This window comes from Callithrix jacchus, chromosome 1 (assembly GCF_049354715.1).
Source record: "Callithrix jacchus isolate 240 chromosome 1, calJac240_pri, whole genome shotgun sequence".
NCBI lineage: Eukaryota > Metazoa > Chordata > Mammalia > Primates > Cebidae > Callithrix > Callithrix jacchus.
The window spans coordinates 88,800,934-88,814,384 of NC_133502.1; the positions used below are offsets into that span (position 1 = coordinate 88,800,934).

Below are 13,451 nucleotides of genomic sequence, written 5' to 3' on the forward strand. Positions count from 1 at the left end.
AATATATTAATCAGCTATAATATATATTATATATTACTTTATATGTATTATAGTTATATATTATATATTACATATAATTATATATAATGGCGTTTAAATCATTATTATATATCCAAGGGAATATAAATCATTCTATTACAAAAATACATGCGCATGTATGTTCACTGCAGCACTGTTCACAACAGCAAACACATGGAATCAACCCAAATGCTCATCAACAGTATACTGGATAAAGAAAATGTGGGCTATATATACACCATGGAGCACCATGCAGCCATGAAAATGAATCAGATCATGTCTTTTTCAGACACGTAGATGAAGCTGGAAGCCACTATCCTCAGCAAACTAACACAGGGACACAAAAGCAAATATTACACGTTCTCAACTAGAAGTGGGAGCTGAACAACGAGACCATGTGGACACAGGGAGAAGAACAACACACACTGGCACTTGTTGGGGGAGGGCAGAGGTAGGGAGAGCATCAGGAAAAATGGCCTAATGCATGCTGAGTTTAGTACCTAGGTGATGGGATGACAGATGCAGCAAACTACCATGGTGCACATTGACCTGTGTAAGAAAACTGCCTGTCCTGCACATGTACCCCAGAACTATAAAGAAAATAAACACACAAATAAAATTTTAAAAATTATCTTAATTGTATGTGGATAAATCCCTTTGATTGAAAGTGAAATGGAAACAATAAAAAAAAAACCTTACTATTCAAAATTTACAAAACTAAATAAGAGTAAAACAAATTTACATTTTGTCCCTGGATTGATATAAGACAAAAACATTGTGTGGGAAAGCTGGAGTTGAGGACGAATGAGATTCTGAGAATAAAAATCCCTGGTACATAGTCAAAGTTTCAGAGTCGACTTCAGATTTTCAAGGATTACAAAATAGATAACCTCATACCACCGTCTCCAACAGATAAAAGGAACCAGATAGTATCTGTGTTCCAGGGAGAAAGAACAGAAAATTGGCTGAGTTCTGTCACTGACAAAACTTAGTGGGAAGGAGAAATCTGGAAGGTGGGAGGGTGAAGGGATCCCGGGCTTGCGGAGTGGGGAGGGGCTGTGCTTCAGCCTCCCCCTCTCACTGCCCTTCCCCCATCAGGGGCCCTTTGTGATGTGAAGGCCCCAGCTCTGTGATGCAGGCCTGGGCCCCATTCCCTAGTCTGCAAGGGAATGCCCAGAGCTCAGTTGCTTGAAGGCAGCATACCTATTCAGATGGCAAATATTCTGTTTCCACTAAAATTTCTTAGTGATTTGTGGATAAACAACCCCAGCTTTACACCATGGGTGTTCGATATCTTCTTCACCCTGGTATTTGTCGTGGAGTTATATTTCCTATTAGCCCCCTGCCTCTCTTACTTCCATCGTGATCCATTCTCACCATCGCCTGGGGAGAAGAGAATGGTAAGGAGCCCTCAGGCTGGACCCACACAGCACAATTCTCTCCTTTCTTTCTATTATTAGCTCTACTTTTCCAAATCCATTGGAGACTTCCGCAATGGAAAGTGTCAGGAGAGACCAGAACATGATCCTTCCAAGGAGAGGCAGAGCAGCCAGGGGTTGTTGGTAGAAACTAGGATTTCCATCCCAAGCTCTAAGTCCATCTGTGGGGGAGCACAGGAGGCATCAGGGCAAAACCAAACCCCTGGACTCAGTGGTGAGGACCAGTCAGGACATGGGGGAGGTCTCTGTGTGTGTGGGGGGGCACGTATAAGCCCCTTCCTGGGGCAGGTGGCTGGGGACCCAGCCTCGTATATGTGGGGTGATCTGGGGGCTGTGCTGAGCCTCCGAGGGCCTCCCACCTGAGCCTGGATCTCCTCTGATCTCCTGAGAAGCAGAATCCTACCTGACAGCTCAGGTGTGCCAGAGGTCCTGAGACTGGGTGTTCGTCAAGTAGAGGAGCACCTCAACCATTACTCATATTATATATAATACATTAAGTATATTCTAGTTTATATATGAAAAATATATATATATATTTCCTCATACAGTAAATCCCTCTCTGTGGTGGGTTTTATTGCTTGTTTGTTTTTTGAGACGGAGTCTCACTCTTGTCACCCTGGCTAGAGTGCAATGATGATCTCGGCTCACTGCAGCCTCTGCTTCCCAGGTTCAAGCAGTTCTCCTGCCTCAGCCTCCGGAGTAGTTGAGATCACAGGCACGTGCCACCACACCCGGCTAATTTTTATTTTTAGTAGAGACAGGGTTTCACTATGCTGGCGAGGCTGGTCTCAAACTTCTGATCTCAGGTGATCCACCCTTCTTGGCTTCCCCAAACGCTCAAATTACAGGCGTGAGCCACCGCGTCTGGCCCCCTCTTCGTGTTTTTCTAAGAAAAAAAGCAGTTTATCATCCACTTAAACATGAGTGGGAGGAAGCACACCGCTCCCTGAGCAAGACGAGAGAGCTGTGCGGTTTGTGAGTGCCACAGCTAAACTGGGGGCAGAGAGCGAGAGCTGGTCTCAGCCCCTCACCCTTTCTTGTCTCCCAGGGTCACCTTCTCTCCCAGGGTCAGCGGAGGGGGAGGCCCAAAGGCAGGAAGAAAAACTGCAGTCTGAAAGGTAAGGCTCTGCCAAGGCAGACTAGAGTTTATTTGATCTCGTCTGTCCTTGGAGAGAAGCGACTCTGTCTGAGGAAGTCAGTTGAAGAAGCCTGAGGTGGGGGCTCCTAGGAAGGAAATCAGAACCCCGGGTCCCTCTCAGATTCTGTGCTGGCATGAAACCATGGTGGGCCAAGGACTGGGTGTTCCCCAGCAGGGCACAGTGTAGGGGGAGGAGACCAATGCCTGTCTGAATCAGGAGGGGGTGAGGGGGCTGTGGACAGCTGTTCAACTGTGCTAAGGCTGATTCCTCTTTGAGACCACCCCAGTCCTTTCTCCCCACAGGGCAGCTGTGAGAACTATAGGGATGGGGGGTCTGTGTGTGGAAGCCCTTTGTGGACAACAAAGCTTTGCCCTCTGTGCCTCGCTATCACCATCCAGGCCATGTGGCCTTGGACACAGACATGTGGTTTCCAGGGTCTGACTCCCCATGGTCTTCTCTCAAGAAACATCCACTCAGCCTTCTGTGAGATCCCAGGCCCCTTCCTCACTGCCCTAACCTGGTCTCCTGATTTCCAGCTTCTAGAGACCTCCTGACAGACCTGGAGAGGATTTTGGACTTGCTTTCACAACTGCAGCGGTGAGGCACTTCCCCTTCCCTGCATCCTTCTTACCGGGCTGGGATTCGACCCCAGGGCCTTATGCAACCTGGAGCTGACCTGGGATGGAGAGACCAGGGGGACAGAGAATAGGAGTGAAACCCTGGAGCAAGGGGTAGCAGAAGAATTGGGGAGTCTGGGTGCAGCGTGGTGGAGGAGCATAGGAGGAGAACTGGGGAGTCTGGGTGTGGGGTGGTGGAGGGGCATAGGAGAATTGGGCAGTCAGCATGTGGGTTGGTGAAGAGGCATAGGAAAATTGGGCAGTCAGCATGTGGGGCGGTGGAGGGACATAGGAGAATTGGGCAGTCAACATGTGGGGTGGTGGTGGTGCATAAGAGAATTGGGCAGTCAGCATGTGGGGTGGTGAAGGGGCATAGGAGAATTGGGCAGTCAACATGTGGGGTGGTGAGGGGGCACAGAATTGGGCAGTCAGCATGTAGGGTGGTGGAGGGAAATAGAAGGAGAATTGTGGAGTCAGGATATGGGGTGGTGGAGGGGCACAGAAGAATTGAGCAGTCAGGATGTGGGGCAGTGGAGAAGCACAGGAGAATTGGGCAGTCAGGATGTGGGGCACTGAGGCATAGAAGGAGAATTGGGGAGTCAGGATATGGGGCGGTGGAGGGGCATAGGAGGATTGGGCAGTCTGGATGTGGGGCAGTGGGGCATAGGAGGAGAATTGGGGAGCCTGGGTGTGGGGCATTGGAGGGGCATAAGAGAATTGGGGGGTTGGGTTTGGGGCAGTGGAGGGGCATAGGAGGAGAATTGGGGAATCAGGGTGGGGGGCAGTGGAGGGGCATAGGAGAATTGGGGGGTCTCGGTGTAAGGCAGTGGAGGGGCATAGGAGAATTGGGCAGTCGGGGTGTGGGGTGGTGGAGGGGCAAAGAGGAGAATTGGGGAGTCGGCCTGTGGGGTAGTGGAGGGGCATAGGAGAAGAATTGGGAAGTCAGGGTGTGGGGCGGTGGAGGGGCATGAAAGAAGAATTGGGGAGTCAGGGTGTGGGGCAGTGGAGGGGCATAGGAGGAAAATTGGGGAGTCTTGGTTTGGGGCGGAGGAAGGGCATAGGAGGAGAATTGGAGAGTCTTGGTGTGGGGCGGTACAGAGGCATAGGAGGAGAATTGGAGAGTCTTGGTGTGGGGTGGTGGAGGGGCATAGAATTGGAGAGTCTTGGTGTGGGGCGGTGGAGGGGCATAGGAGAATTGGGCAGTAAGGATGTGGGGCGGTCGAGGGGCATAGGAGAATTGGGCGGTCAGGATGTGGGGCGGTGGAGGGGCCGGGGCCCACGCACCCACTCTGCCCTATGGCCCTACCTGCTCCTGGCTGCAGCTTGTGCCTCCTGTCTCCTGCAGCATTCTGGGGCCGCATCCTGAGAAAGGTGACTTTGGTCAGCTCTCTGGTCCAGATCCCCCAGGTGAGGAGTGCAAAAGAGCGCCTGATGGAGCCTCCCAGTCCCCTCAGAAGCCGATGGAAGATGCCGCTCCTGTGCTTTCCCCATTAGCTTCCCCGCATCCTCAAACCCAGCATCCTTCGCCTCTGGCCTCCACCCCATCACCAGGCCCAATGGCCACCTCAGTCTCCCCTCTGAGTGCCTCCGAACCACCAGAGCCTTCCCTTCCCCTGGAACACCCCTCACCCGAGCCACGTGCACTTTTCCCTAACCCACCACACACCCCTGATCCTCTGGCCTGCTTTCCGCCTCCTCCAAAAGGCTTCATTGCTCCTCCCCTGCGGGACTCCACTCTGATGACTCCATCTCACTGTGACTCAGTGGCGCTTCCACTGCGCACCATCCATCAAAGCTCATCTCCGTGTGAGAATTTGGTGACTTCTGGCCCAGCCATCTCAGGCCTTGGCGGCTCAAGCAGTCATGCCTCTGTACCTGCATTCTGGTGTCAGAAAAATACCAGAACCTGGCACGTGTCCAACCCATCAGTCCAGCAAGATCATCTTTCCGGCCACCCACCAGAAACATCATCCTTGGGAGACCCCACAAACAGCCAGAGGGAGGCTGGAAGCCCCTTTTTGCTCAGCTCTGATGGCCAGAATGTCGTGGGAATACGAGTCACAGAAAGAGCCAGGATCAACATTCCAGATGAAAAAGAAAAAGATGGATCATTTCCAAAACAAATAAAAACAGAAAAGCACTTGAATTCTTTGGGGAATTTGGGGAAATCATTGAATGCTGAGCAGGACACCACAACCCTAAAACCCGTCTGGGACATGGAAGACTTGAAACAATCGCCCAGTCCTCAGAAGCCCTTGGATCCTGGAATCCTGAAGGAACATTCTCAGAAGAATTATAGCCAGCTTTTCTGGGGCCTCCCCTCTCGGCACAGCGAATCCTTGGAGGCTAGTGCCTGGGTGTCTGAGAGATCTTATACTTTGCAGTCTCCTCCTTTCCTGTTCAATGGCATTCCCAATGTCCACCCAGTTCAAACAGAGACTACAATGTCTCCACTGCTTTACCAGGCCCAGCACCTGTCCCATCTGAGGCCTGAGTCCCAACCCTTTATTTCGCCCACACCCCAATTCCAGCTCTCACACATGGCTCAGGCGGAGGCTCAGGCCCGTCTTCAATCCTCTTTCCCAGTCCAATCTCCTGCTTTTGCATCCCCGATTAATAATTCTGGAGTAGCTTGCCCTGCCTCGCAGAATAAGATGCAAGCTCTCACCTTACCTGAAATGCAGCGCCCTGGATGGTCTTCTAAACAACCAGAAGGTGGGTTGGCTTTACCCTCTAGGGCCCAAAAACCTCAGGATGTCTTTAGCGCCTCCACTCCTACCCTTCCCCAGGGCAGCTTGACAGCAATCATTCCTGAGAACTTCCCGGTCAGTCCTGAACTCCGGAGCAACCTGGGAACAACCCAAGAGTCTCCGGATCTGATGCAGCCTCAGGAGAAATTGCCAGGGACAAGTCAGGCCAGGGGCAAACTCAGACCCTTGCAGTTCTCCAAGTCCACGGGCGAAAGCAGCAAGGACATACAGAAGGTGACGTTCCCGCTAGAGAGTAATCCGTGCACACCTCTGGGACAAATTCGGGGGCAGACCCCGCAAAATCTAGCCAGCTGCATGGAAAGCTTCCCAGGGAAGGTTCTGGGGGCAGAACCTCAAGTCTCTGAGGAATCGGAAAGAGACTCGAAGATGCCCTTGAGGACAGACTCGGAAAGTGATTTCTTAAGACGCACAGAGACAAATCGTATAGAAAACATCCTGAAAGCCCACGTGGACATGAAGTTCAGCCAGATCAATGAGGGCTTTATCCCCATACGTGTGCGTCGATCCTGGCTTGCTGTCAACCAGGCTTTTCCCGTGTCCAACACCCACATGACCAGCAATCTAACACCCGCCAAAAGTGAAAGAGCCAATGTGAACACATCCCAGGAACTTTTCTTCCTCAATCCGTGCACTCAACAGGTGCTGGGACACCATATTGTGAGGTTGTGGGCCAAACACAACTGGAGCCTAACCCTCAGGGTCCTCAAGCCCATTAAGCTCTTTAAACTGGAAAAAGTTTCATCCTTATCCCTAACACAGCTTGCCGGTCCCTCCTCAGCCACCTATGAATCTAAGTCTAGCTCAAAAGTTGAGAAAGGCACGTTCCTGAGAGAGTCACCACCGGCAGGTCTGAGAAAGCAGGTGCTGACCAAAGCATCTGTTCAGACGCCAGACAGTCTTCTGGTGTCTTCACCCACATTTACGAAGTTCCAGACGGCCCCACAAGGGATCCCATCTTGGAATGCCCATGGGCCCTTGAAGCCTCCTCCAGCTGGACAGGAGGACAGGTGGCCTTCTAAGTCCCTCACATGCAGCCTCACAGGCAGCGCCCAGCAGAGCGGGAGCTTAGAAGCCCAATCTTCAAGGGCTGGAAAGACCACGGAGGCAGCGCCACAACCCAGAGTCCCCTTGGGAACCTTTACGCTGGCAAACCTCCAAGCCACACGTAAGGATGTGAGTGGTTCAGAGGCTCCACGGACCAGTAAAGGCTCTCAACTCCCTAACTCAGAGACCCAGCCTCAAGTTTGTGGCGCCGTTGCCCTCCCTCCAGATGGTTTTACTGACATTCCCCTTGCTACAGAGAGTTTGGCTTCTCAAGTGCCCCACGGCCGTCTCCAGAGCATGCCTACCAGGAACATGCAGGCTTCCCGGGAGCAACATGACCTTATGGCAGCCAGAAGGAGAAACCTGGGGTACAAGGAGCCCAAGAACCCGAAATGTCAAGGCTCATGCAAGAGCCAGAGCCGGATGTCTACCCCTACTCACAACAGTGAGAACCCCGCGAAGCCCAACTTAGAAAAACGTGAAGAAAGGCTTGAAGAACCGAGGACTCCCCAACTCACCCCAGTCAGGAAAATAGAACAAACCCGTCAGGATGAAGGCCTCCGGCTGCGGCCGTCAAAGAAAGAGCCTCCTTCAATATGCGACTTCGGAGAAAATATCAAACAATTTTTTCAGCAGGTCTTTTCAGTGAAAAAAAGCAAGCCAGTACCAGTCACTGCCAAGAGCCAGAAAATAATGAAAAACAGATCACATGTGTACAGCAGCTGTGCTGAAGCTGAGGGGCTCACGGCAACAGCTGGACACATGCTGGAGAAAAAAATGACACTTTGCCGTGAGCATCGTGCCTCAAAAGTAAATCAGCACAAACAGGAGTTCCAAGCCCCAGGCTATGAGCTTCCCTGCAACCGCAGGCACCTCTTCCACCCGGAACACAGCAGAATGCTGGGCTATGCAGCCAGCAGTCAACAAGTCACTCTCAAGAGCCAGAGTTACCCCAACAGAGAGAAGCATATCAGAGATCAACAGTCCTTGAAAAGTGTCCGGCGCAACAATGACCAACGGGGCCAGGACAGCCCCAACTCTTGCTCCCCAAGAAGGCTGTCTCACAGAAGGTCAAGTAGTCTTCTGTAAAGACACAGAACTTTTAATATTCCAAAATAAATAAATATCTCCTTTTCTCCCCCCATAAAAGGATATTGGCTTTTATTTGTGTCATGCTTGGTATGGGCTTGTTTTCTAGAAGTGACAGGACATGGAGGGATTCTGAGAGTAGTGGTGTAAGCCCACCTTCATCCTGAGTTCCTTCACTGAAACTTAGGTTTCCATTATACTGTCTTTTCACAAAAAACAAAAAATTCTAAAAACAAGAGGAGAACACCTACAAAGATCCCACTCAGAGATATGGTTCAACCCATCTTTCTACTACTTACTCTCTACCTCAAACTTTATGCAGCTGTAGGAAGAAGGTTTGCAGAGATGTCAAAGGACTGAATATCTCCATGCAGGCTCCAGGAACTGCCACGATCAAGTAGCTTCATGTGTCACAAAACAGTGGAAGCTCGGGTGGGAGAGTGTGGGCCCTGAGTTCAGAAGCCAGGGAAGTCTTGACCCTGGATATCCTGGGGGAGAGTAGATAATGCCCACCCTTGGGAAGCCCCTTCTCTCCCTCACAAAGGCTGGGATGGAGATGGGCCGTCTTAGCTCAGCCTACATACAAACCACAGAGTCTCCATCCCACACTGCCTCTCCCTTTCTTGCACTCTGGAGTGGGGGTGAGGACAGACCTTCCAGCACTGTGGATGTAAAAGTGGGGGGTGGGGGAAGGCCTTCACAGAGGCTGCTGAGGACCGTGAGAGCCCCTGCCCAAAATGAGTGAATGACCCTGCTCCTGGGTCACCTGCTTTTGTCTATCTCACCTATGTGTGTCTCAGCTTCAGAGAAGTAGTTCTGGGTGAATGCGGCAGGGCATGTCTGTGTGCGCAGAGGTTTCCGATGGTGGGACTCTGTAGAACTACAGTGGGATGCAGACAAATAATTGAAAAGGAGGCAAAGTGGTGTGAGGGCTCCGTAGGCAGTGCCATGACCTGGGAGCCTCTGACATTCCAACCCCTTCCACAGGCATAGAGGGGCCTATGGCTCATCCTGGCCCCACCCCAGGGTCTGTCCCTGTTCCAGCTCCCAGACCACAGACCTAAAAACGCATTTACCCCCAACACGGAGGGCCAGACCAGTGAGAAGGCAAAGTGAATAAGGGAAAATGAATTTCTTAACATCTTTAATAAGCTTGCACGTAGTAATCTACTGATTTTTTTTTTTTTTTTTTTTGAGACAGAGACAGAGTTTCACTCCTTTGCCCAGGCTGGAGTACAGTGGTATAATCTCGCTTCACTGCAACCTCCAGTCCCTGGGTTCAAGTGATTCTCCTGCCTCAGTTTTCCAAGTAGCTGAGATTATAGGCACCCACCACCACACCTGGCTAATTTTTTACATTTTTAATAGAGATGGGGTTTTGCCATAGTGGCCAGGCTGGTCTCAAACTCCTGACCTCCAGTGATCTACCAGCCTTGGCCTCCCAACCTGCTAGGATTATAGGCATGAGCCACCGCACCTGGCCTACCTATTAAATTTTTAAAAGGATGTGTTGACGATAGGTGAAAAAGCAAAGACTAGAGAACCCCAGGCATAACTCGGGAGTCTGGTGACCTTTAACATACACGTAGCACCAGGACTGCCCCCAGGGGGACGTGGTGACTTAGGAGGACCCCATCGGCTGAGCTGGGGTCACAAAGCAAATCTCCCCCGGCTCCTCAGGTCCTTTCTTGCCCCACAGACTAGCAGGGGAAGAGGCAGGCAGGCAGGATTTGAACACACAAGGCAGCTGGAAGTGACCTGTCCAGAATGGGCAGGGGGTGGGCAGGGCAGGAGCCGTCCCCGCTCTGTCTCCCTCTGCTTTCAGCACAGGTTCCTCCTCTCTGGGCCCTCTCCCTATGGGAAAGCAGGAGGTCCCCACAAATCAGGGAAAGGAGTGTGAGATCTCTAGAGAGAGTTTCCGTGCCTTGTGCACATACAGACATGCAGGAGGCCCAGTTCCAAGGCCCTCGTTTCCATGGTGGAGAGGACCGTGCCAGGCGGTGCCACTGATTTAGATTAAAATGGAAATGGCCCTGCCCCCAGCATGTGGGACTGGTTGGCACTTGGGGTAAAGGGGGCAGTAAGCAACAGTCCCCAGCATGTGGCCTGTCCTAGGGCCAGGTCTGTCTGGGGCCCAGATAACTGAGGCAGCCTCCAAGGTGGACCCAGCAGTGACAGCAGAGCCAGGACCAGCAGAAGGGGCTGGGACCTGGAGCAGAGATCAGCTCCGGTCCCCCTGGGGAGCTCAGTAGAGACAGTCACAGAGCTGCGACCCTGACTGCTAAAAACGGGCCATGCCTGGCTGCTGCTGGGTTCCCTCAGGAAACCGACCAGCGAGTTCTGGGACATGGAGGAGCTGGAAGTATGGACCCCATGGCTCAGGCCAGGAGAAGCGCCACAGGAAATGCTGGCTGACCAACAAGAACATAGGAAGGCTCAAGCAAGCCCTTACCCCTCTGCTACTCAGTCTCCCATGGGGTGCAGTGAGGCCAGCAGTGGAGACCATAGAGACCTCCCACAGAGACCTCAAAGAGACATCTCGTAGAGAGCCTACCGGGCCACTCACTGCCAAAGAGAGAGACACACTGCGGCCTCCAGAGACCCCACAGAGCTCTCAGAGACCTCATGGTGCCCCACAGAGACATAGCACTGAGATTCCCAGAGTCCTCACACAGACCCCTTCAAAGAACCCCACAGAGACCACACTGAGAGACTTTATGCAGTCCCACAGAGACCTCCTGCAAATTTCAGAGACCTTCCTTGGTTCTCACACAGAGGCCTCACAGACTTTACACAGAATCATAAAACAGGGAACTCATGCAAAGACTCATGCAGCTCTCCTCGTGGTCTGCCTGCCTCAGCCCCCCAAAGTGCTGCGATTACAGGCATGAGTCACCTCGCCCAGCCTCTCTTTTATTTTTAAGTTGGAGTCTTGCTCTTCCCTCAGGCTGGAATGCAGTGGCATGATCTCAGCTTACTGCAATCTCCAACTCCCAGGAGAAGTCATTCTCCTGCCTCAGCCTCCCTAGTAGCTGGGATACAGGTAGGCACCACCACGTGGGCCAAGCTAATCTTTGGTATTTTTAATAGAGGCGGGTTTTTACCATGTTGGCCAGGCTGGTCTCAAACTCCTGACCTCAAGTGATTCACCCGCCATGGCCTCCCAAGGTACTGGGATTATAGGCAGGAACCACCGCACCCAGACTGGTCCTGTAATTCTCTCTGGGCACCCTGGCCCTGTGAGCTGGAGGAGGGCAGGCAGGGCCAGGCCCTGAGCAGCCCCTGATAGGTGTTGAGTGAATGAGTAGGGGTGGGGAGGGGAGGCTGGGGAAGGCACCCAGGATGTGTTCCTCCCACCCCCCAGCCTTGTCAGGCCTCCATGTCCTGCTGAGCTCTTGCATGGTGGTCGTTTCCCACTTACAGCTCACTGCCTTGGACTAGGTCCCAGCCAATGGCCCGGCAGAAGCGTCCTCTCTGTTCTTACCCAGTATGACCTAGATGGGAGCCAATAAGCACATGGAATGAGCATAGCCCTGAGGGGTTAAAAGTGTGTGAGGAAGAAAGGGAGTGAGGGCGGGAAGGAGGGAGGAAAGAAAGGAATGGAGGAAAGGAGGCACCGGAGGAAAGGAGGGAGGCAGGAAGGAAGGAAGGAAGGGAGGGAGGAAGAAAGGGAGGGAGGGAGGGAAAGAGGAAGGGGGCAATGAATGACTGCACATAGAATGGAATGAGTGAATGCCCAAACCAAGAAATGAGTGAATGAATGCACACACAAAGGAATGAATGAATACACACACCAAAGAATGAATGAATGCACACAAATGAATTAATGCACACAAAGGAAAGAGCCAGTGTAAGAACATGCCACTTGTGGGGCGTGAAGAGGCCTGAAGAAACCCCCAGTTGAGGGGGCCCCACGTTGTGTCCTTGCTGCTGAGGGACGGGGACATACCGGTGCATGGGAGAAGGGCTTGGGCTCGGAATGAATTGGCTCACAGGCGACTCATCAAGTATCACAAGTAACCCTGAGCAGCAGGCTTCCCCTCCTGAGCCTTAGCCCCACCAGATGTAACATGGATTAGAAGAGTGACCTCGTGGCGCTTTTCTGAAAATTCAGTAGGTGAAACTAGGTGGCTCATGCATGTAATCCCAGCACTTTGGGAGGCCAAGGTGATTAGATCACTTGAGCCCAGGAGTTTGAGACTAGCCCGGGAAACAGTGAGACCCTGTTTTTGTTAAAAAAAAAAAACAAAAATGAAAATTCAATGGGGTGCCGGGTGCGCCAGTTGTAGGGCTGTGACATTTGTTTATTTCGTTCAACCCAAGCCATTTAAAACAAATGAGCCCTCCCCAGCCAGTGGGCCAGGCCTCTCAGTGTCACTCTGGCTAAGAATGTGTGTCTCTCCTTCCTTTAACTGTCCTCATTCTTTCCATCACGTGCGTGTGTGTCTGTGTGGTCTTTTCTCTCTCATACACACACATCTGTCGAATTTGCATGCTCTGACACACAGACACACAGTCATACTTCCTTTGAAAAAATTTTTATTTTTAGAGGCACAATCTTGCTCTGTTGCCCAGGCTGGAGTGCAATGGCACAATCACAGATCACTACAGCCTTGAATCCTAGGCTCAAGCAATCCTCCTGACTCAGCCTCCTGAGTAGCTGGGATAACAGGCATGCATCCCCATGCCTGGCTAATTTTTTTTGGTAGAGGTGGGGTCTTGCTATGTTGCCCAGGCTTGTACATTCCTGCTTCTGTATGTATGTACGCATGTATGTATGTATCCTCTCTTTTGAAAATGATTTGATTGAATCTTACTTTAAGTATGGACTTTTCTGAAGCTCTGGGGACACCTGGAAGAGGAAGGGAGGGTTCTGGATACCCCCTAGGACCACATTGGCCCTGGGTGCAGGACAAGCCCAGGCAGGAGAAACAGACCCTGCTGAGGGGTCTCCTCTTTGCCTCCTCCCTGGATCCCAGTTGGGTGGTCTCCTCGGTTCACTGCCAGCCAGGGTCAGGCAGTGCATGGCCAAGCCCACCATTATGTCATCATTCCAGGGGGAAGGGGCTTGAAGGCTGCATCATGGGGTGATGGGAACCTGGGTTTAGTTGGTATGACCTGAGCTCAGGTTTCAGCTTTTCCACATCCTGGCGGCGGGGCCTTCGGGTGAGAATTCCTCCTCCCCAAAATGAAAGCTTATGAGAATTAAACTGGCCCCGGCATTTAGGAAACAGCCCTGTGATGTAGGTTCATGCTCTCATGACCCAATTACTTCCTAAATACAAAAAATTAGCTAGGAGCGGTGGTGGGCACCTGTAACTCCAGATACTCAGG

General features: G+C 51.9%; 1 protein-coding gene and 1 pseudogene across 15 annotated transcripts in view; one reads left to right on the forward strand and one right to left on the reverse strand.

The window, feature by feature from the left end:
• LOC144581707 (uncharacterized) overlaps positions 1–13,451 on the reverse strand; it is a 30,999-nt gene that overhangs the window by 10,399 nt on the left and 7,149 nt on the right. For 7 of the 14 annotated variants that reach the window (XR_013532824.1, XR_013532821.1, XR_013532814.1 and 4 more), the window contains exons 3-4: positions 4,880–5,095; positions 3,114–4,575 (exon numbers count right to left, since the gene is read on the reverse strand). The exons of 4 other annotated variants lie outside the window; for them this stretch is intronic. The gene's annotated coding sequence lies outside the window, so the exon portion shown is untranslated. The remainder of the gene's footprint in view (positions 1–3,113; positions 4,576–4,879; positions 5,096–13,451) is intronic. 3 more of the 14 variants (XR_013532820.1, XR_013532812.1, XR_013532811.1) reach the window with 2 other exon arrangements.
• LOC118153890 (spermatogenesis-associated protein 31A6-like) lies at positions 1,175–8,152 on the forward strand (annotated as a pseudogene). The gene is made up of 4 exons (XR_013532797.1): positions 1,175–1,418; positions 2,506–2,575; positions 3,133–3,193; positions 4,559–8,152. The product of XR_013532797.1 is annotated as a spermatogenesis-associated protein 31A6-like (transcript).